Below are 23,681 nucleotides of genomic sequence, written 5' to 3' on the forward strand. Positions count from 1 at the left end.
TTTAAAAAATTTTTAATTTAATTTTTTGAAATCTTTTACTGGAAGGATTATTAACAGCAGCATGAGGAATCCCAATCCATCAGGTCCCTAGTTTTCCTCGGAACCCCACCAGCATATTCTCACATGTACGACTTTGCCACTGGGATTTTCAAGGTACAATGAGAAAATGAACAGAGCCTTGCTGCCTGGGTGAATTCTGACCTGCTGCTAGCTTGCTGCACAGGATCGAGCCCTGTTTGACCTTTATAGGCGTTCCAGCTGTCCCACGTGGCATGGGGTTTCAGCAGGGCAGTCCACCTGGGGGAGAATGGGGACAACCAACAGACAGGTCGGTGGGTAGATAGATGAATATGGGTGTGAGTATGGATATGGGCTCAGGCATGAGTCTAGATATGGGTTTGTGCATGGACATGGGTATAGATATGAGTCTCGGTCTGGAGAGGGCATAGTAACCCACTCCAGTATTCTTGCCAGGAGAATCCCATGGACAGAGGTGCCTGGCGGGCTGCAGTCCATGGGGTCACAAAGAGTTGGACATGACTGAAGTGACTTAGCATGCATGAGTATCTGTATTGATATGGATATGGTTATGGGTGTAGATATGGGTCTGTGTATAGTTAAGGGCCTCTATGTTGATAAGGATATATCCATTGATAAGGATATGTGCATTTATAAGTGTATGTGTATAGGTATGGATGTGGATATGTGTATTGATAGAGTACATTTATAGATGTGGATATGGGTGTAGATAAGGATACAAGCATAGATATGGGTATGTCTATTGATAAGGGTACAAGTATGGATATTGATATGGATATGTATGTGAGAATGTGTGTAGATACAGATATATAGATATAGGTACAGATATACATCATGGGCTTCCCAGGTGGCTCAGTAGTAAAGAATCTGCCTGCCAATGCAGGAGACTCAGGAGACACAGTTTCGATCCTTGGGTCGGGAAGATCCCCTGGAGTAGGAAATGGCAACCCACTCCAGTATTCTTGTCTGGGAAAAATCCCATGGACAGAGGAGCCTGGTGGGCTACAGTCTGTGGGGTTGCAAAGAATTGGACATGACTTAGCAATGCACATGAGCACGCACATGCAGATATATGATATAGATACAGGTATATATACAGACACAGATATATAGATAGAGATATAGATACAAATGTAGATATAGCATTTTTTTTTTCAAAATGGGTCACTGGTGGACAGGCACTATCATTCTAAAGCTGGGAGGAGGCTGATAAAAAAGATATTTGGAAGGCACCAGGGTTCAGGGATATCAAAATAAGTGATTTCAATGCTGCTGGTACAACAAGCATTTTTAAAAGACCATCTTTCTTAAATTTCAGTTGACTTCTCTTCATTTCAGTTTCAAAAAGGGTGTATTTCCTAGGCCAAAGTGTCTGTAAAATAATCACTGAAATGTCTAACTCTCCACTCCTAATTCTGGACACTATACTTTGGTGATGAGAATCTAAATTTGTATCTATATGTCATTCTGGATAGGCTAGCTTAATTGCAGCAAAACAGCTGCAAAACCAAAGTGATGAAATAAACCAGGTTTTCCTCTTGCCCAATTCCAAGTTCATTGCAAATCTCTGGGAGTCCAAAGGGACCACAAGATAGACTGGTTCAAGCAAGAGAGAAGAGCTGCTGAAGCTTTGCCAGGTTCCGTGGCACAGGAAAAAGTGATGCAATAGGATTTGAAGGTGATCTGGGTCCTGGGCATAACCCACACTGTTTCTATTCAGCAGTCAAAAGTCAGGACTAGACCGTGATCCCACCCAGCTGCTGGGGGATCTGGAAGTACAATCATACTTACACATAGGATCCAGGGGGCCCAGACTCAAGACTTGGAATACTACTGATACCTAAATACCCCAACTACCCCTAAGTTCTTCCAAAGTGGTCTCTCCAGGCTGAACCTCTCCCCTAAACTCCAGACTCATATACCCAACAGCCTTCTTAATACTTCCAAAAGATAACACTCAAAGGTAACATTCCCAAATCCAAACCTCTGGTATTTCCCTCCAAACATGTTCCCCAATTCAACTGATGGTAGTTCTGTTCTTCTAGTGTGTTACTCAGACCAAAATTCTTACTCATCCTTGACACATCTCTTCCTCTCAAAACACACATCTAAAAGATGAGCAAACTCTATAAGCTTTATCCTCAAAATACACAGAACCTGGCCTTCCACTGCCACTGCCCTGCTCCAGGCGACCCTCTTTCTTACTCATATTATTGCAAGAGTCTCTAGAACAGTCTCAGTTTCCATCCTTGCAATCTTCAGGTTTAACTGCAGTAACAAAGGGATCACAAGATAGACTGGTTCAAACAAGAGACAAGAGCAAAGATTATTACTCTCCCCATACTGTCCAGAGAGGCAATCTGGGGTGGATGTTGCCTCAGTCATGTCTGACTCTATGAGACCCTATGTACTACAGTTTTTTCTCTTGTTTGAACCACTTTATTTTGTGGTCCCTTTGTTACTGCAGTTAAACCTGTACCATCTACCCTTGACTGTAACAATACAGAGCTACGGGTAGGGCCAAGGTTGGCCTTTTGATGATGGTGGTTGATGAAGAATGGGGGTCACCAATGGGGAAATCCTTGCCTAGGAAAGTGGACACTGTTGGCCAAAGTGTGCTAAGAGATATTTCATCAAGTACACATATTTTCAGGACAATAAAGAGTCTGTGGTCTTTATGTCAGCAGTAAATAAGAAAAGGCAATACATTGAAATTTAAGGGGAAGACAACCTTATCAGAGTTTTAGAACAAGCTTTCCTTCACCTAATTTTTTTGACTGACATCAGGTTTTGCATGAGAAAGGTCTTTGGAAGGCAGAACAAAGGGGCTGTATGTCTTTAACCTGTACATTTATATACTTACACATTTCTCCTTTCGCCCCCTAGCTCCTGTTATTAACTTCAAATGTTTGTCCATTTCAAAACTTAATAGATCTGAAAATTGAAAAATCATACGTATCTTTATTTTCTGATCTGGTCACTATATTCTAGAATATTATCTTCCCCTTTATCAAAAAAGCACTGCTTTGAAACTGTCTCCTTGGAGAGTTGACTTACACATGAAGAACTGTTCTCATACCTACCGGGCTGGGAAAGGTATTAGGGTACAGAAGTGATATTGCATTAAAGTAGCCCAGGAGAGTGGGGGAGGGGGCTTGAAAATCATGGAATCAAAGGAAAATGATCCAATATTTCAAACAAAATCAGGTCTCGTATATTTCTGCTCCATTACAATAGGGTAAGTTAGATCTAGTCTTACCGAGGCTGCGATCTTAGATGTGGAACTCTGTAAGTGCTTGAAATGTCTTCTATTTTATTACATATACAAAGGAGCTCTTTAATACAGCTACTGTCTGTGACACGGAAGTCATAGCTCAATTTTCTTTTTCAACTAAAACCACTCTAAACTGGAAAGCTATCCCACTACTGAAGAAGTTATCGCTCCAGTATTCCCCGTGGGTGAATAGGCAATATACCTTATCTTTTTTTTTTTTTTTTTTCTTGTTAAGAAACCATTCATTGACTAAATTACCAAAATAGTCTACCTGTCTTATATGAACTGCATATTTTTATGAGTTTTAATATCTGTAAAATATTCTTTTGGTCAAAACTGAAAGTTGCAAAGTAAGCATTTTCTCTCACATTGGAAAGTAAGCCTTTTGTAATTATAAATAGCTTTTTCTTTCTCTTTGCTAAGCTTTGAAGAAATTTAATTTATTAATGTTTTTAGAAAGCAAACTTTCTGGGATGTAATTACTTTTTAACAATTTATCAATGAGCAGACCATCTGCTCACTATCTGCTCCATAAAAACAAATCTAAAGTTAATGAACCTCCAAAATTTTGCAAATCAAAGACAAAGCTGACACAGGGCAAATTTATCGATATAATTGACTCGTTTTATACCCAAACTCTGATAATCATGTCTTCTGTAGTCTCTGAATACATCAATACAGGGAGTAACATGTAACAGCTACCACTTTAAAGCTGGTTGACTTCAAAAGCAGTGAAAAAACTCAATCTTTTCATATTCATTCAACAAATATTTATTGAAAATCTGCTATGTGCTGGCAATTATACTGTCTCTGTTCTCATGAAATTAACAATCAAATGGAACCGACAATGAATAAACAGCCACAAGGAGACATAATAAGGCTGTACACTTAAATCCTTTTTATGAGGGAAAGCATTAGGGTATCGTATAAATGGGCACCTTAATTGGGATGTTGGGAAGATTTACCCTGGAAATGACATCTAAACAGATTCCTAAGGAATAAATATGAATTTTCCTAATTGAACATTACTTTTACCACTCTGAGCCAGGGAAACAACATGAGAGCAATTTCCAAAGACTGCAAAAAATTCGGTATGGCTGGAGTGTAGACCATGAGCATATGGAAGCCAGGGGTGACAACTGAGAAACAAGCAGGGGCCAGGTGGTAAAAACCTGACCGTGTCCTGAACCAGATCGATGGCCATGAGGATGGAGAAAAGCGAACTGGTGTGAGAGGCAATTGAGTGATGGGATAGATAGAACTAGATGCCTTGTAAGATGGTGGGCAGGGTTGGGGGGTGGGTGAGGGAAAGAATGGAGGATGACTCACAGATTTCTGGATAGACCAAGATAGGGAACCCAGGGGATAGAAGGCTGAGTTTCATTTTGAATTGTTGAGTTAAGCTATCTGGAGATCTCTAAGAGAAAATATATAGCTCCCAACTGGACTTGTGACGCTATAGCTCAGAGGCCCAAGAATTACTGAATTGAGAGTCATTGCCCAATGGATAAGTGATGTGATGGGAGACAAGATTGCTCCAAAGAACCAAAGAACCCAAGAGGACCCTTTGTCACTTATCACTTAAAGACCCCAAAGATGGGAGACTGTGAGATAGGATAAGACAAAAGTGATGAAACTGTGAGGATAGACAATGTCTAGCAAATAGACAGGAAAAATGATCCAGCAAAAGAGACTTGGAAGGTAACTAAAATCTAGGAAGCAGCACCCAGAAAGGAGGGATGGATTTGACTCTTGGAAGCGGTCAGGAAGAAGACAGACCAAGGACTGTCCATCAGTTGAGAACAGGCAGAGGAGGGCAGGAAAACAAAGAGAAGAAGGGGGATGAGTAAGGAGCAGGAAGCAGAGCTGGAGACACGGAAATCTACCCAACTTCTGGAGCAGTTAGCTGTGAGGAGACAAGAGCTTGTACTTGAAAGAAACTACATCACAGTGGTTTTTTTTTTTTTTTTTTTTTTTTTTTTTTTTAACTGTTTTTTTCTTGGTGTCTTAAGATAGGCAGGACAGTAAGTCTTTCAACACGTATCCATGAGATTCCACAGAAAAGCTATTTTACACATGTCTTTACACTGTGTTTTAGATAGAGCCCTATCTAATGAACTTACTCCTCTCAGAATGGCAACTCACCTTTATTCATTCAGCTTATGCTAAGTCTCTTCAGCTGTGTCCAACTCTGTGTGACTCAATGGACTGTAGCCCGCCAGAGTCCATGAGATGTTCCAGGCAAGAATACTGGAGTGGGTTGCCCTGCCCTCCTCCAGGGGATCTTCTCAAACCAGGGATGGAACACAAGTCTCTTATGTCTTCTGCTCTGGCAGGTGGATTACCACTAGCACCACCTGGGAAGCCCAGAGATGTCTTTTTATCTTTGGAGTGCCTCGGCTTAGTATAGTTTGCTTTCCATCTGGAAATAGTTGTCTACTTCCAGGCTTTATAATATATCCCACGTATTTAGCTTGTTGCTTTGAGATTTATGCCTTTTTCTGGGAGACCCTATAACCCTGAGTCCCCCCAAAATTAAGAATTTCAGTGTTATTCTGATCTGAGACTTCCATGGGGGTTTACATATCAGTATATCTCCACACTGTAGAATGGCCCCTTCTTTTAGGCATATTTCCCTTAGTTCCTTTCCTAAGGCCTGGGTGAACAAGGGTGGGCTGTCCCAAAACCCCAAAGGCTGGATTACTACAAAACCCTACACGGGAATATCTGGGTGGACAAGACAGCTCACTCATCCTGATGCCTGTGCATATTGTATTTTGTAAGGAACAGGCTTTGTCAACTCCCCATTAGAACGATAGAAAACAAGTTTAGTAAGAGATCTTGAAAGTTAATCTTCTCTGACCTGTTCTTGTGTATCCTCCATGTGTCCCCATTAGGGGCTCCCTCAACCTCAGCCTGCAAAGCTCCAGGGACCAGATATTCACAATTTCCAGAAGCAGCATGGTCTGTCTCAGAGAACTCCTAATTTCCAGAAATTTCTCCATTACATGCAATTAAGCTGATCACTTTATAAGTTTCTTCTGCTTGGGGATGATGAACAGAAATTTTGAAGCCAAATTTCATAGGTTCCAATTCCTGCCCTGACAGTAATAGGTCATGTGACTTGGGCAAAAACTTGAGGTCGGCTGCCTCAGTCCCTTCTGTATGATAGATGTGGATATCAGAACCAGCATCGGAGGGCTGTTGCTAGAAGGAACGCAGATGGTGCACACAAACTGTCAGGATCTGAGCTCAGTAAATGTTAACCATTTAGCATTTAGTTTAAATGATAATTTTAAAAAAATATTTCTTAATTAAATAGTCTTAACACATCCTACCCTTTGAAATCCTTCAAGGAGACTCACGTCAACCCTGCAAGTGTCTCTTCTAAATTCTGTGACTTTCTTCCCATCTTCTCATCTGACACAGCTTGACATGCCTTCACCGTGTTGCTGACTTTCCTTTGGACATGAGTTTATTTATATCCCCTAAATCCAGGCTATTTATACCCCTCCCCTCAGAGAGTGGGGCCCGGAAAAGGATGGAATACTCCACAATGGTATGTCCTGAGCAAGATGGAGAGGGCTTATCACTTCCTTTTTTCTTTATGCTGAAGTTGTGTGAAGGCCACAGCAGGTGCCCTTCCCTGTTTTTGGTGTTACGGTCACGGCACATGGCTGATGTATGGGGGATTCACTGCTGAGTACATTGAAATCCGCAGTGCTGCTCCCATTCACAGCGGAAAGCAGAGCAATCTGAAGCCAAATCCTACCTCCATCCTACTGGCTGTATGATGCTCAGCACTCTTTCTGTGCCTTAATTTCATCGTTGATAATATAATTCTAGTTTTCTGCAACCCCACTCCTGGGCAAAGATTCAAATACTCTAATTTGGAAAGATATGTGCACGCCAATGTGCATAGCAACACTATTTACGATAGGAAAGACATGGAAGAAGCCTCAATGTCCATGCAAAGATGAGTGGATAAGGAAGGTGTAGTACGTATATGGAAGGGAATGTTACTCAGCCATAAAAAAGAATGAAACAATGCCATTTGCAGCAACAGGGGTGGACCTGGAGATGATCACGGTAAATGAAGTATGTCAGACAAAGACAGTTTTCATGTCACTTATATGTGGGATCTAAAATATGATACCAGGGAACTTCTTTACAAAAAAAATCAGACTCACAGACACAGAAAACAAACTTATGGTTGTCGAAGGGGAAGAGTGATGGGGAGGGGAAAATATACACCGCTATACATAAAATAAACAACAAGGATCTCATTGTATGCCACAAGGAAACTATACTCAATATTTTGTAATAACCCATAAGGGAAAAGAATCTAAAAAAGAATAAATATCTATGTATACGTTATACATATATATAGCTGAATCACTGTTCTGTACATCTGAAACTAACATAGCATTGTAAATCAAATGTACTCCAATAAATTTTGTTTTAAACATGGTGTGACGATAGCTACACCTACCTTACAGAGGTTATTGAGACTGAAAAGTGTTAGTACATGTCAATTATTGGCAGTGTGCCTGGCACACAGTAAGCCAAGTATAAATGTTATGTATTATTATTGCCCTTTAAATTATATTTTCTATCCCATGTGTTAATTCTGCCCTGATGCAGATTTCAAAAATACAAATTTGTTTCCATGCAGCTGGTGCATTAGGGGACAATTTGAATGTAACATAGAACTCACATTTGCTCAGGGGTGACTTGGTGTTCGAGAAATGCTAGGGGAATACAGAAAACTGCAGGTGATGAATCAGGCAGAAAGAATACACACCGCGTGTGCACACACACACACACACACACACACACACACACACACCTTAAACACTGACCTGGTTCACACAGGTTTCATGAGGAAGACCTAAGATATGGGCTGACATCATTTCCTTCAATTTCGGGAAACATTTTCACCACCTCATGATAACTCATCAGCTACAATGCTTCTGAGGCCACAGGCAAAGGTCAGGTCTTTAATCAGGCAAAGTGCCGTAGTCATTGTAGTATTAATGTATTTTTGTAAATATTTCACATGTGTAAAGCCATGCTGGCATTTTTACTCTGTTTCTATTGAAATCTTTTTTTTACAAAGCATTCCTGATGAACGTTTTGAGTGTTATGTTCCAACCCTATTTTTCTCATAAACCGTGTGATTTATATTATCTGAGTTTTCATAGCACTGTGGTTTCTAGGCAGGCATATGATACATTACAGCAGAACTGATGATAATTCTCTCTGTTAAGTTTTCTAAACTCTCAGAATATCTAGATCCTTGATTCTGCTATTTATAACATTTGCTGTTTTCTAACTTCATGTTATGCATGAATTTGATGTGAATAATCACATTGTGTTTAGTTGCTCAGTCACATTGAACTCTTTGCGACCCCATGAACCATAGCCCGCCAGCCTCCTCTGTCCATGGGATTCTCCAGGCAGGACTAGTGGAGTGGGTTGCCATGCCGTCCTCGAATAATCACGTTAAATATCTGTAAATCATCAAGGGGCGAGGCTATACTTTGGGAGAGGGTCTGACAAAATTGAAAAAGGCATTTCCTGCAGGAGAATGTATTTTCCACATAATCATGAAGTTTAAATACTGTTATCAGTTGAATAAGCTACTTTCCAATTTAGATTCAAGAAGAAGAATCTGTTTTCCCCCACTTACGGAAATCCTCAAAATCAGCCTGGCCATGGACCTTGTATGGCTCGACAGGAATCATCTAGTCCAGTCTTTTTGCTCCAGATGAGTCAGCGTGGCTCTGGGAAATGTGCTTCTTGCCAAGTTCGCCCAACTTTACTGGCAGTGATGGAGCCAAGTTTCACGGCTGTTCGTACAACCCCGGGCTGACTCCCAGTTACATGTTGTACAACTTTATATCCTTGTAATAACACTGCAGCTTATCCCAAAGTAGACCTACCCATTACCACAAGGATGGTTTTGTTCAGCTTCTCAGACTGGTACAAGGAACAGGAATAATAACATCCTTTAAAAGAGACCAGGCACCTCGATGCTGGTACTGGGCAGCCAGGACCCTGCCCACACCATCCGCCAGAGGCAGTTGCCCCAAGACAGAACAAATGCTGGCATAATCACCTCAAACCTATTAAATGAGCACAAAGCCAGCTCCTCCAAAAAATCTCCTCCTTCTTGCTTTCCCTGTAAAATGGGTTCGTCCTTTATGAATCATTGGCTTGAGTTATTCATTTATTCATTTGCTTGGAAGTGGAGATGACTGCACAGGGTGTTTTAAAGGTGTTGAAGTAAATGATGCTTCCCAGGTGTCACAGGGGTAAAGAATCTGCCTGCCAATGCAGGAGATGCAGGAGACGCGGGTTCAATCCCTGGGTCAAGAAGGTCCCCTCAAGTAGGAAATGGCAACCCACTCCAGTATTCTTGGCTGGAAAATTCCATGGACAGAGGAGCCTGGCAGGCTATAGTCCATGGGGTCGCAAAGAGTAGGATACACCTAAGCAGACAGCAAACAAAAGTACATGCAGGAGGACTTACCTGGTGTCCAGTGGCTAAGACTCCACACACCCAGTGCAAGGGGCCTATGTTCAATCCCTCTTTGGGGAACTAGATATTACATGGTGCAACTAAGACCTGGCCCAGCCAAATAAATAAATAAATAAATAAATAAATAAAGTATACATAGGGAAAAATAGACTGTTTTCATTTGCCAACTGGGGGAAAAAGTACATATGCTTGATTGATGCTGCTTACAATGACAGAATAAAATCAGAAACACCTCCCTCAGTCACTCTCTTTAAGTATACTCTTGTTTTTACTGGAATAATTTTGGTTAATGCTATGTTTGCATCCTGGTGGCTCATGGTAAAGAATCTGTTGCAATGTAGGAGACACAGGTTCAGTCCCTGGGTCAGGAAGATCCCTTGGGGAAGGGAATGGCAACCCACTCCAGTATTCTTGCCTGGTGAATTCCACAGACAGAGGACCCTGACAGGCTATAGTCTGTGGGACTGTGAAGTGTAGGACAAAACTGAGTGACTGAAGCTTTACACCATCAGAGTTAGTTAATTGATTAGTCTGTTTATAGAACGTTTAGGGGGCCTCAGCATAATTTCATAACTTATCCATTCATGTACTTGTTTATTGATTTATTAATTTCAGTCTTCACTTATTTATCTCTGGGAAATCTCCTGGCTTGAATTATTCATTCCTTCATTTGTTCATTCGTTTGCTACATTACAAAAGGTAATGTACACACGAGGCATATGATTTAAAAGATATTGTAGGGTGGGGACTTCCCTGGTGTTCCAGTGGCTAAGATGCTGCATTCCCAATGCAGGGGACATGGGTTCGATCCCTAGTCAGGGAACTAGATCACACAAGCATAGCTAAGAGTTTACATGCCACAACTAAAGAGTTTGCATATCACAACTATGACCCAGCACAGCCACATTAAATAAACAAATATTTTCCTTAAAGGTATTGAAGAGTGTGCAGGGGAAAACAGATCAGACCTTCTTCCCTGTTGCGCCCCCCACCCCCACCTAGGAAAGGAAACTACTTATTACCAGGTAGACTTTTGTGTCCCTTTTCAGGATGGACCCTGTGTTCATGATTTTGTATGTTTGTGTGAGAGAGAAAGAGACAGACAGATGGACAGACAGATGGGCAGACAGAGAGAAATGCAATATACTATGTATACATGTCCCAGTGTTCTCACCCGGGGTGGCTCTGCCTCACAGTGACCTTTGGCAGTGTATGGAGACTCTTCATTGTCACAACAGGAGGTGGGCAGCCAGGGCATCTGATGGATGAGAGAACCAGGATACTGCTTAACACCCTAAGATGCACAGATCAGTCCCCAGCAAAGATTGGTCTGACCCCAAACGGCAGGAGTCTTGAAGTTATGAATATACGGCTTTTATTATTATTATTTTACTTCTGAAGCTATTTGGACTATTGTTCCTCAAACAAGTTAGCCACAGTTTTGGAAACAAAGGTTGGAGGAATTAGCTGCCTCAGCGAAGCCCCAGTTCCTTCACCTGGCCTCATTTACAAAGATGAGTGTAGAGTGTGGAGAGGAGAAAGTTTAAAACTCACTGCAGAAAAGGAGCTTAATTTTGTTTTGGGATCCCCAGCACAGCTGTCAGTATGTGCAGTTTGAATGCACAGATGAGTAATTCATTGTGAGTGGGAGATGTATGAAATAAAATAAAATGTCCCATAAACTGTTCTTTCTTCAAATCTGAAACCCCCATCTGCTCTGGAGCATTGATTAGAAACGGACTGAGTGCCACAGAAGAGGTTACACTTGCCAGAATCCTTTGGACCCCAAGGAAACAGTGTGAGTTGCAAAGGAAATTTTCTATTTTGGAAACAAAGGTTGGAGAAATTAGCTGCTGCAGCGAAGCCCCTGTTCCTTCACCTGTCCTCATTTATAAAGACGAGTTATTAAAATAAATAGAAAGCTTGCCTGGCTTTTTAAACGGTGAGGCTCGCCACCCTCCATAAAAGACCTTAGAACACACATCACCGACAGGGTAGAAGGTGTTTCAACTTCATCAAAAGCCTTGAAAAGGAGGACATCCTTTGTATCCATGCTTTCGGAAGTTTTGCAGGACTGATATTTATTTTAAATCAGAACTGCTCACAAAGCGAACCCCCTTTACAAAATGCATAGGATGGAGCCATCCTAGAGATGACCTCTACCGTTCGAGGCTGGACGGAGATATTATTTTTATAGAAAAAAAATAAAAGAGGATCTCTTTAATCAGCTTTAAAAAAACATTGTGAACAGTCACTTCTCTTATTTAAAAGTTTAACTTTACTTTCATCAATTTATAATCAGAGTTCCTCTGGTATGTTTGATTCCTGACAAACAAGGATAAAAGTCTTGTGCCCCCATTGCTAATGAGATGATAAAACAGCAGGGATCAAGTTTTTAATTACTAGAGGCAATGCACTGGAGAGGTAGCGATGATATTTTCTATTGCATGTCTAAGTTGTAACTTCAGGCTTATGACAGTCCTGCTGTGCTCCTCTGCCTTTGATGATCAGTCATTTTTGTCTCCTGAGAACACACAAAAATTTCTGAGCCGGGATCCTGGGGGGCTGGCAATTATTGGCGTAACCTGGTGCAGGTTCCCCTCTTCAACCAGGATGCTCAGTAAGGATCCAGGATCTTAATGCCTGCCTTTATCCCAAAAGGGAAATTGGACATTCAAAATGGCTGTGAACTTTCCTACTCAAATGATACCCATTCTCATTCCACCAGCATGGGCTTGCCATTAATAATGAAATGTTTAATTGAATGGGGAGATTTCTGGTACATATGTTTTCCCTTTCTTTTCAAAGTCATGCTTGAAATTTTTTTAAAACCTGCATTTTTATATACTTTTGTATTTGTCACTCTAAGCTCTTTCAACACATTTCTCACAATATTCTCTTTGTTACTGCAGACAGCTGATAACTGGTATTTTTAGAGGTGCCATTTGGGATCAACTGTGAGTCACACCAAGGTCACATGCTCTTATCCTGATGGAAATGGAATCTGGAAGTGGATTCCATTAATTCTTCATTTCACAAGACACACACACATCCCTCTGGACAGGCAGGGCATTCTACCAAAAAAAGCTTTCTTTATTTCTAGTCATAAAAACTAGACCACAGAATTGATTGGATTTGTGGATGATCACTAACCCAATCTGAATCCAACTAACCAGTATATCAATCAACTACCCAGTTCCTCAAACAACTAATCTTTGATCACTCAAATTGTTTCTAAATTGCAAAGTAAGATTGTGTCAGTATCAAAAGCATTGACTGAATCTACCAAGTGGTTTAAACTTCTAAGACTTTGAACCATAAAGGTAAAAAATGCATTTTCAGCTCCTACATTGGGAAAAGTCATAAAAGAAGAGAGATTTAGAAATAGTAAAAGTAAATGGACTTTCCTTTGGTCCAACACCTCTTCAAATCAAAATGAACTGTATCCATTAGAAATTCCACTTTTATCAATATGACTTATTATGGCCTTTAAAAACTACCATATATGTGAAATATAAAGTCCAGATACTTGCAGTTATTTTTTCTTCTTGGAAAAAGGAAATTAAAGGTGTTTTGATTGCATAATCTTTGTGGAATACAGAATTCGTATTGCTTGTATTAGTCAGGATGGACCAAGTGTTGAACGGTGCAGAAGCTCAGGGGCTAAACGCAATAGGTATTTCTCTCTTTCTTTCTGGAGTTTGTAACTTTTAAAATTTTTATTGGAGCATATTTGTTTTATTGGGTTAGCCAAGAAGTTTGTTTGGATTTTCCATATCGAATGGAAAACATGAACGAACTTTTTGGCCAACTCAGTACAATTGTGTGTTAGTTTCCCCTGTGTAGCAAAGTGAATCAGTTGTACATATACATATATGCATTCTTTTTAAGATTCTTTCCCCATATAGGTCATTATAGAATATTGAGTAGAGTTCCCTGTGCTACACAGTAGGTCCTTGCTGTTTATCTATTTTATATATGCGTATTTGTCAATCTTAATCTCCCAATTTAACACTCCCCCTATTCTCCCCTGGTAACCATAAGACTGTTTTCTATGTCTGTGAGTTTGTTTCTGTTTTGTAAAAAAGTTCACTTGCACCATTTTTTTTTTAGATTCCATATATAAGTGATATTATATGATATTTGTCTTCCTCTTCTGACTTACTTTAGGCTTCCACGGTGGCTCAGTGGTAAAGAATCTGCCTGCAATGCAGGAGACTTGGTTTTGATCCCTGGGTCAGGAAGATTCCCTAGAGGAGGAAATGGTACCCTACTTTAGTATTTTTGCCTGGGAAATCCCATTGACAGAGGAGTCTGGTGGGATACAGTCTATGAGATCACAAGACTTGGATAGCAACTAAAACCAAACCCCCATGTGACTTACTTCAGTCTGCATAATAATCTCTAGGTCCAGTCGTGGGGCTGCAAATGGCATGGCAGAGTAACATTCCACTGTATATATGTACCAAGATGTTTGTTTCTTGTTTGTGGAAGTCCATGTGGATGTAACTGCAGTCTTAGAGTCTGGGCAGTGGTCGGTGCTCCTGGGCACCTCTCTCCAGGACCAGTTCCTCCAATCCAGTAACAGCAGGACTCTGGGATCTTCACACTGGCTGGCAACAGGGAAGGGACTAATTTGAAGACGCCAAGGGTTTCAGAAGCCATTCCCAGAAACACTTCTGGTTTTACTTTGCTTTAACAAGGCATCACTCAGATGCAAACAACTCAGCCAGAAAATGAATTGTTTTGACTGGCAAATTTAAGGGACTTTTCTGCATCAATTATAATACTATTTTACCCATATAGGTTGCATTATAGTTGTCGAGCAATTGATCCTATCTCATTTCATCCTCAGAGTCTTGGATATTAGCCAGAGTCTACTATTATTTACAGATAAGAAAACTGAGGTTCAAAAATATTTATTTTCTTATCAGAAGTCAGACACCTTACTCTAAGAACTAGAACCAAATGCTGGTTTTCTTATTCCTCTTTGATATTTGGTCTATCATTTTCTCACCTTGACTTAGGAAGTCTATTGTCCTTTAGAAATAGTTATTATAAGGAAATCGAAGACTCAGGTAAACAATATCAAAAGACATTTAATCCTCTGCATAACATAACTTGCTGTGAAACTGACCATAAAATTCTAGTAATCTAAAGCAAAGGAGAAAAGGAAAGATATAACCATTTGAATGCAAAGTTCCAAAGAATAGCAAGGAGAGATAAGAAAGCCTTCCTCAGCGATCAATGCAAAGAAATAGAGGAAAACAGTAGAATGGGAAAGACTACAGATCTCTTCAAGAAAATTAGATATACCAAGAGAAGATTTCAGGCAAAGATGTGCACAATAAAGGACAGAAATGGTATGGACTTAACAGAAGCAAAAGATTAAGAAGAGGTGGCAAGAATACACAGAAGAACTGTACAAAAAAGATGTTCATGACCCAGATAACCACCATGATGTGATCACTCACCTAGAGCCAGACATCCTGGAATGTGAAGTCAAGTGAGCCTTAGGAAGCATCACTACAAATGAAGCTAGTGGAGGTGATGGAATTCCAGTTGAGCTATTTCAAATTCTAAAAGATGATGCTGTGAAAGTGCTGCACTCAATATGCCAGCAAATTTGGAAAACTCAGCAGTGGCCACAGGACTGGAAAAGGTCAGTTTTCATTCCAATCCCTAAGAAAGGCAATGCCAAAGAATGCTCAAACTACCGCACAATTGCACTCATCTCACACGCCAGTAAAGCAATGCTTAAAATCTCCAAGCCAGGCTTTGGTGATACGTGAACCGTGAACTTCCAGATTTTCAAACTGGTTTTAGAAAAGGCAGAGGAACCAGAGATCAAACTGCCAACATCCACTGGATCATCAAAAAAGCAAAAGAGTTCCAGAAAAACATCTACTTCTGCTTTATTGACTATGCCAAAGCCTTTGACTGTGTGGATTGCAATAAACTGTGGAAAATTCTGAAAGAGATGGGAATACCAGACCACCTGACCTGCCCCTTGAGAAACCTGTATGCAGGTCAGGAAGTAACAGTTAGAACTGGACATGGAACAATTGACTGGTTCCAAATAGGAAAAGGAGTACGTCAAGGCTGTATATTGTCACCCTGCTTATTTGACTTATATGCAGAGAGCATCACGAGAAACGCTGGTGATGAAGCACAAGCTGGAATTAAGATTGCTAGGAGAAATATCAATAGCCTCAGATATGCAGATGACACCACCCTTATGCCAAAAAGCAAAGGAGAACTAGAGTCTCTTGACGAAACTGAAAGAGAACAGTGAAAAAGTTGGCTTAAAACTCAACATTCAGAAAACTAAGATCAAGGCATCTGGTCCCATCACTTCATGTCAAATAGATGGGGAAACGGTGCAGACAGAGGCTGACTTTATTTTTTGGGCTCCAAAATCACTGCAGATGGTGATTGCAGCCATGAAATTAAAAGATGCTTACACCTTGGAAGGAAAGTTATGACCAACCTAGACAGCATATTAAAAAGCAGAGACATTACTTTGCCAACAAAGTTCTGTCTAGTTAAGACTATGGTTTTTCCAGTAGTCGTGTATGGATGTGAGAGTTGGACTATAAATAAAGCTGAGCACCGAAGAATTGAAGCTTTTGAACTATGGTGTTGGAGAAGACTCTTGAGAGTCCCTTGGACTGCAAGGAGATCCAACCAGTTCATCCTAAAGGAGATCAGTCCTGGGTATTCATTGGAAGGACGGATGCTGAAGCAGAAACTCCAATACTTTGGCCACCTGGTGCAAAGAGCTGACTCATTGGAAAAGACCCTGATTCTGGGAAAGATTGAGGGTGGGAGGAAAAGAGGACAACAGAGGATGAGACGGTTGGATGGCATCACCAACTCAATGGACATGAGTTTGGGTAAACTCCGGGAGTTGGAGATGGATAGGGAGGCCTGGCATGCTGCGGTTCATGGGGTCGCAAAGAATCGGACATGACTGAGCAACTGAACTGAACTGATCTGAAGCTACAGAAATCATCCTCATTTTTAATGTCCCACTTATTCACATAATTTGAAGACTACAAACTTTAGTAAAAAGTGTAAACAGAGAAAATCAGTAACCCCAGCTGCTGAAGTGATGTATCTTGAAATTCGTTTACAAATCTTATACTATTGAGGACCATATTAGCTTTAATTACTACATGGCTTACATTTGCATAATCTTAGTGACTGTGGTGTAGTTAAAACCTCATATTCCTTTCATGATGTCAGGTGGACCAGAGAACAAAAGATAGATATGTAGAACAATGATCTAACATAATCATCCAAATACATTCATACAGCTGACCAAGGTGGTAAAGATACCAGTGGAGGCTCTTTTGGAGAAATTTTTAGTTTGGAAACATGTAGGTCAGAGCCCTATAATTGGTCAAACTCCTCCGCTATAAGAGTATTTTTAGCAAAACAGTTTATCAAGCAATTTAGCTTTGGGACAGGTAGGAAGGTAAAAGCAGATCATCACTGGGATAGTTCAAAACCAGAGTTGAAACTATGAATGCAAAGGTGCAGGCATGATGCCAGAAATCATAGATATTGATGGATTTTCACAAAATGCCAACCACCATCCAGAGTCCTGGGTACATTATCTTGAATCCATATAGTAAAAATGCAAGGCAGTCGTATTATTCCTCTCTTCTTTCTTTCAATCAAAGACACAAGGTGAGAAATTGGCAAGTAGAGCCTTTTTTAAAAGCAGATCCAGGGGACTTCCCTGGCTACCCAGCGGTTAAGACTCCCCATTCGTAACACAGGGGGGCCAGATTAGATCCCTGATCAGAGCACTAGATCCCACATGTGCAACTAAGACCTGGTGCGGCCAAATGAATAAATATTAAAAGAAAGTGAGAGCTGGCTGGTTCCAAAGGCTGTGTTGGACTTATTGAAATTTACATTGTGACTCTCAATAGGAGAGACAACCCCACCATGTCTCTGTAGCAGAGTGGCCGTGTAGTCCGGTTAGGAGCGTGGGCGATGGTGCCACACCTCTGGGATCCCGTCCTCCCCAAATTCCTGACCAGGCTACTTAACCCTGAAGTGTGTCGGTTCGCCTGTCTACAGAGCGGGGGCGGTAATGTCTTGTGTAGATTAAATAGGGAAATGCACATGGCAAGCACAGAGGAACCAAGCTGGCTATTACTATTACACCTTCCAGCTTGCCAAAGTTCATCAAGAGATCACCAGTCACTTCAGGGGCACGTTCAAAGCATCAACACCAACTTGCATATTGGTCCTTGGAAATCTGCAGAAAGTGACCATTTACATCACTTACAGACTCACATTTCAGGAGCAGGAAGTGTCCTCCTTCATCCTCTAAATAAAGATGAACTTTATTTACAGTATCAAATATGAGCAGTCCACTATATAGAGATATTGATCATGGCCAAAGTCAACCCATGATGTCAGAAAGGAAAGTTCTTCCCCAGTAGGAAGTTCACACTGGTTTATCTGGACAGGTTCTCCCAAGCCCCTGCCCATGTTCCACACCCTGCACCTGGCTTCCCAGGTCCCTCAGTGGAAAAGAATCCACCTTCCAATCCAGGAGACATAAGAGATACATGTTCAATCCCTGGATCTGGAAGATCCCCTGGAGTAGGAAATGGCATCCCACTCTAGTATTCTTGCCTGGAAAATTCCATGGACAGAGGAGCCTGGCAGACTACTGTCTATGGGATCGCAAATAGTTGGACATGACTGAGCACATACACATGTCTCCCAAGCCCCTTCCCATGTCCCACACCCTGTACTAGTCATCAGGAGCCTTGAGGTCAAGAGGACCCTCCATCTCCTGACCTCACACAAGAAGAAATGGCAGAAGGAATTGGAAATATGCTCACTTTTTCTGTGAGAATCAAACGTCCCTGGGTACATGCATCCCCTCAAATAGAAGCCAAATTAGAGATAGTCATATTAAGTGAAGGAAGTCAGAGAAGGAGAAATATCATATGACATCACTTATATGCAGAATTTAAAGGAAATGATACAAGTGAATTTACTTACAAAACAGACCCAGAGAATGCACTTAGTGGTTACCAGGGAGATGACTTGGGGAAGGGATAGTTAGGCAACATGGGATGAACATGCACACACTGCTATATTTAAAATGAATAACCAACAAGGACCTACTGTGTAGCCCAGTTCACCTACTGTGAACCCCTACTGTTCAATGTTATGTGGCAGCCTGGATAGGAGGGGAGTGGGAGGGGAGTTTAGGGGAGAAAGGACACATGGATATGTATGGCTGAGTCGCTCCGCTGTACACTTGAAATTATCACAGCCTCTATTAAGTGACTATACTCCAATATAAAAAGAAACAAGCAAACAGAAATCAAGAGATTAGCGTCGGCCTCATATGTCCATGGATTCAGATAGATGCTCACATTGTATGCAGTTAGTGCCGAGACCCCTATGCCTGGTCCCTTCCATCCTTTCGTGTACTGAATCTACACAGGGCTCGATTTGGACAGGAGTGAATTCAGAGCAGTGGTTCTGAAATGACTGAATTTGAGGCAGGTGAGAGAATCACATCCTTGGTGTTATTTCTTTAGTCTTTCCTCCACCACGACCTTATAAAAGTTGATGTCTGGACTGCAAGTTAAGCCCCCTTCTCCACGTCACACTTCTTTCCTCTCCACCATCACATGGCACTTGGGCATGAAACCGTCTCCAAGACAGGATGCCATCAGTATAATAATGTTAAAAGTGTACAGAAATGTAAGCTATGAAATTGAATGTTGTTGATGAGCCCCTTAGTACATAAAAATTCCCACACCTGGCTACCTTATAAATTCCTCTACCATCTCTAAGCGTGACAGGAAAACATCTTCTTTATTTGATTTCTTTTGGGAATACAAAGTTGATTAAATGGGTGCTCCCAACATTCAGATTTGTCCTTAACACTGTACTTTCAAGAGGAGGCTGTTCAAAGGTTTTGCAGTATCTTCTATGATGTGATGGCTAAGGTTACCAGTCACTTGGACAGGGCTAAGGAATGCCCAGAATGCTGGTAAAACATTGTATCTGAGTGAATCTAGAATTTTAGAAAGATATTAGCATTTGAATGGTAGACTGAGTAAAGTGTTCCCTCACCCGCTTAAGAGGACATCATCCAATCCTTTGGCGGCTTGAACAAAACCCACCAAGAAGGTGAAAGAAAGATGAGTTCTTGCTCTCACTTCTTGAGTGGGGATGTCCATTGTTTCCTGCCCTTGAACTTCAGGGCTCCTGGGTCTTGGGCCTTTGGACTCAAGGACTTAAATCAACATCCCTCCGCCCACACCCAAGCCTATTTCTCAGGCCTCCTGCGTGAGGTTGGAAGAAACACCATAGGCTCCTCTGATTCCCAGGTCTTTGGACTCAGGCTGAATAACACCACCAGCTTTCCTGGGTGTACAGCTTGCAGACAGCTAATTGTGGGACTTCTCATCCTCCATAACCACATAAGCGTTTCCTATCTTACATACACCTCCTGTTAATTATGTTTCTCTGGAAAAACCTAATACATATGATTTGCAAAATATCCAGCCCAGTGTCCTACACTTGGTCAAAGCTGCATTGTGACTCACGAGTGCCAGCACCTTTGCCTTCATGGGCTCTTCTTTACATTATAAGAATGAAAACATTTATATTTTATGGTTGCATTGGTTTAAAGACTAATGTAATCCAGGCCAGATTATATTTACTTCTCCTTCTTTTGATTTTAAAAGAACTTAAAATACTTCTGTGGGCTCCTAAAAGATTCTGTGTTCCTATGCCTACTGTGGTTTTCCCATGTGGCACAGTGGTGAAGAATCTGCCTGCCAATGCAGGAGACACAAGAGATGTGGGTTCCATCCCTGGTTTGGGAAGATCCCCTGGAGAAGGGAATGGCTACCCAGTGCAGTATTCTTGCCTGGAGAATTCCATGGACAGAGGAGCCTGGTGGGCTACAGTCCGTGGGGTTGCCAAGAGTCAGACATGACTGAGCAACTTCACTTTCACTTTTCTCATTCATGCATTGGAGAAGGAAATGGCAACCCACTCCAGTGTTCTTGCCTGGAGAATCCCAGGGACGGGGGCGCCTGGTGGGCTGCCATCTATGGGGTCGCACAGAGTCGGACACGACTGAAGCGACTTGGCAGCAGCAGCAGCAGATAGAAAACACTTCACACAGTGACAATAAAAAACACACACACACAAACGGTTTCCATACTTTGGAAACACTTGGTGTCATTCAGGATACAACTCGTTGCCTACAAAAAGACAGCAGAAGATCTAGTAATCACTATCACTTGGGGGGCTTGCAGTGTCTTTCTGCTTTTTTTAGAAATAATTTTTATTCTTTTCTTTTGCCTCATCAAGGGTCATGTGGTTTCTTATTACCCAACCAGGGATCGAACCAGCATCTCTTGCAGTGGAAGCTCTTGACTGCTGCACTGCCAGGAAGTCTCCGTAATTTCTGAATATGTTTAAATGTTTGTCTCTTCGGCTACTTAGAAGCACTACTGTTCATCTACTTGCTTTTTGGTTTCTCTTATGAAATCACAGATGAACCCTCCCATTTCCTAGCAACATTACTCAGAACAGCTATACAAGAGCTGAGTAGAAAAAACCTATGGTTTGGTAAGAATTGACAGAAAGCTGGTGAGGTTCTGGTGAAGGAAGGAATTGGGGCAAACACCCAATGATTCACATTTCAACAGCCTGAGATCTTTCAAAAGCAAACTGGTGCGGCAACAGCCCAAAGCAAACAGGGAAAATCCATCTCATGATAGGAGGAGGAAAAGGGTTAAGTTGTTGACAAAATCTTGGCTTTGCTTCCAGATCGGACTGTGGTTTGGATGACATAAGTACCTTCTGAATGGCAGGTTATTCAACATTTTAGAAACGATTTAATTAATTATTTATTTTTGGCTCTGCTGCGTCTTCACGCTGCTCAGGCTTTTTGTCTAGTTGCGGTGAGAGGGTGTGAGGGCTTCTCACTGCGGTGAGTTTTCTTGTTGAGAAGCACGGGTTCGCGGGGGGCCGGGGCTTCAGGAATTGTGGCAAGTGGGCTCAGTAGTTGTCGCTCCCAGGTTCTAAAGCACAAGCTTAGCAGTTGCGGCACTTGGGTTTTGGTTGCTCCGCAGCATGTGGGATCTTCCCAGACCGGAGATCGAACCCATGTCTTCTGCATCGGCAGGCAGATTCTTTACCACTGAGATTCTTTAATGTTTTTTATTCAACATTAAAAAAAATTAAATTATCTAGTTAGCAAAAGGTCTGGTGTACAGACTCGGGTCATCTACCCCAGGCCCAGGAAGATGAAAGCACTTTCCCCAGCCATTTGCAGTGGAGTTAGCACATTGGTCCTCCCTCCATACCCGCCTGATATTCACACACAGTGATGCTCTGGAGACAAACGCGAGGCCATGTGATGTCCCCCTGCTATGTTAAAAATGCTTTTCTATTTTTTCAAGCGTGCTTCCGTGAAAGAGGGCACATCTGTTTTAAGTCCTCTTTTATGAAAATTACTAAGCTTCCTCAGCGCACTTATCTTTTAATTTCGAAATTCTTTGTAGCAATAACTTGAGATAATAACCAACCATATTTCTGGTCCCTTTACAAAATAAAGGGTTGAGGGGGGCAGGAAAAAAAGAAAGCACGAATGAGCCATTTTAGAGCTTTGAACTCCCTCTTCTAATCCTTCCCCTTTAGGCCTGGGTGGAAAGGGCCCCCTCATTTGCGTTTAGAATGGCTGAGTCCCGCCTTGATGGCGGTTGGCTCAGTCCCCCAGCCAGACCCAGGATTATTCATCAACTCCCCGGCAGGGGGGAGCGCGGCTCACTCCAGCGCTTAGCTGCCAAAGTTCAGCTTGCCTTGATAAGCCTCTTTATTCCTCCCTCCCTCCACCCTAAACCAATTTTTTTTTTTTTTTTTTAAACAAAGTTTCTCACCCTCTCTCTCCCTCCAGAGGGGTTCCTTGAATGGACAGGACACTAGATTGCTTTTTAATACCCCAACCTCACAGCCCCAGCAGTTTTGTTTTGAATAGCACATAAGAGGCAGGGCTTTATTGACCATATGTCTTTCTGCTTTTAAACTGGTTTAAGGCTCAGACTTAATCGGGGATAGAGCAGAGAATTGGATCCAAAACCTTGAGATTCCTCCTCAGGGTTTCTGACACCAAGTCTTTTCCTTCCTTCCTCTAAGTGGTGATTCAAGGAAAGCAAGGTGGAACATATGACCGGACTTGAGTCCAGAGGTTAAAGAAGAGATGGGGCATCCTATAGACTTCTGTTCTGTGGCTGACACACCATTCGGCTTCAGCGTCATACCCTCTACAAGAGGCACAGTGAAATTCTTGATTTTCTTCCCCGTCAAGTACAACTAATGACACTATAAGACAGTCTTAGTAATCACCCAATGCAAGGGATTCCTGAACAGCCAAAATGCTTTCCTGTGAGCTCTGTTGAGAGGCTGAAGTTAAAACAAGAGGAAACAGGAGTTAATTGGTTCTTGCTTTTTCTCCTCATTTAGGAAGCTCAAACACCACCATCCTGGAAGCTCTGGATCCCATTGCAGGTTTCACGTCCACAACACTGACTTGGAAATCTCCTGACTCCTTAACCACTTAAGGCAGGAGATATTTGGCCCATTTACAGAGATTCTATGGCTTTTGATGTTTTCTTCCTGTCTTCCAGTGTCCTTCCATGCTTGTCTTAGGGGAAAGTGTCAAACAGAAATGAAATCTTAAATTATTAGTTCTGCTAGGCGAGCAGCTCTGATTACCAGTATCTGAAAGGGACTGGTGGTGACTTGTGACTTCCGCTC

Source organism: Muntiacus reevesi, chromosome 13 (assembly GCF_963930625.1).
Source record: "Muntiacus reevesi chromosome 13, mMunRee1.1, whole genome shotgun sequence".
Classification (NCBI taxonomy): Eukaryota; Metazoa; Chordata; class Mammalia; order Artiodactyla; family Cervidae; genus Muntiacus; species Muntiacus reevesi.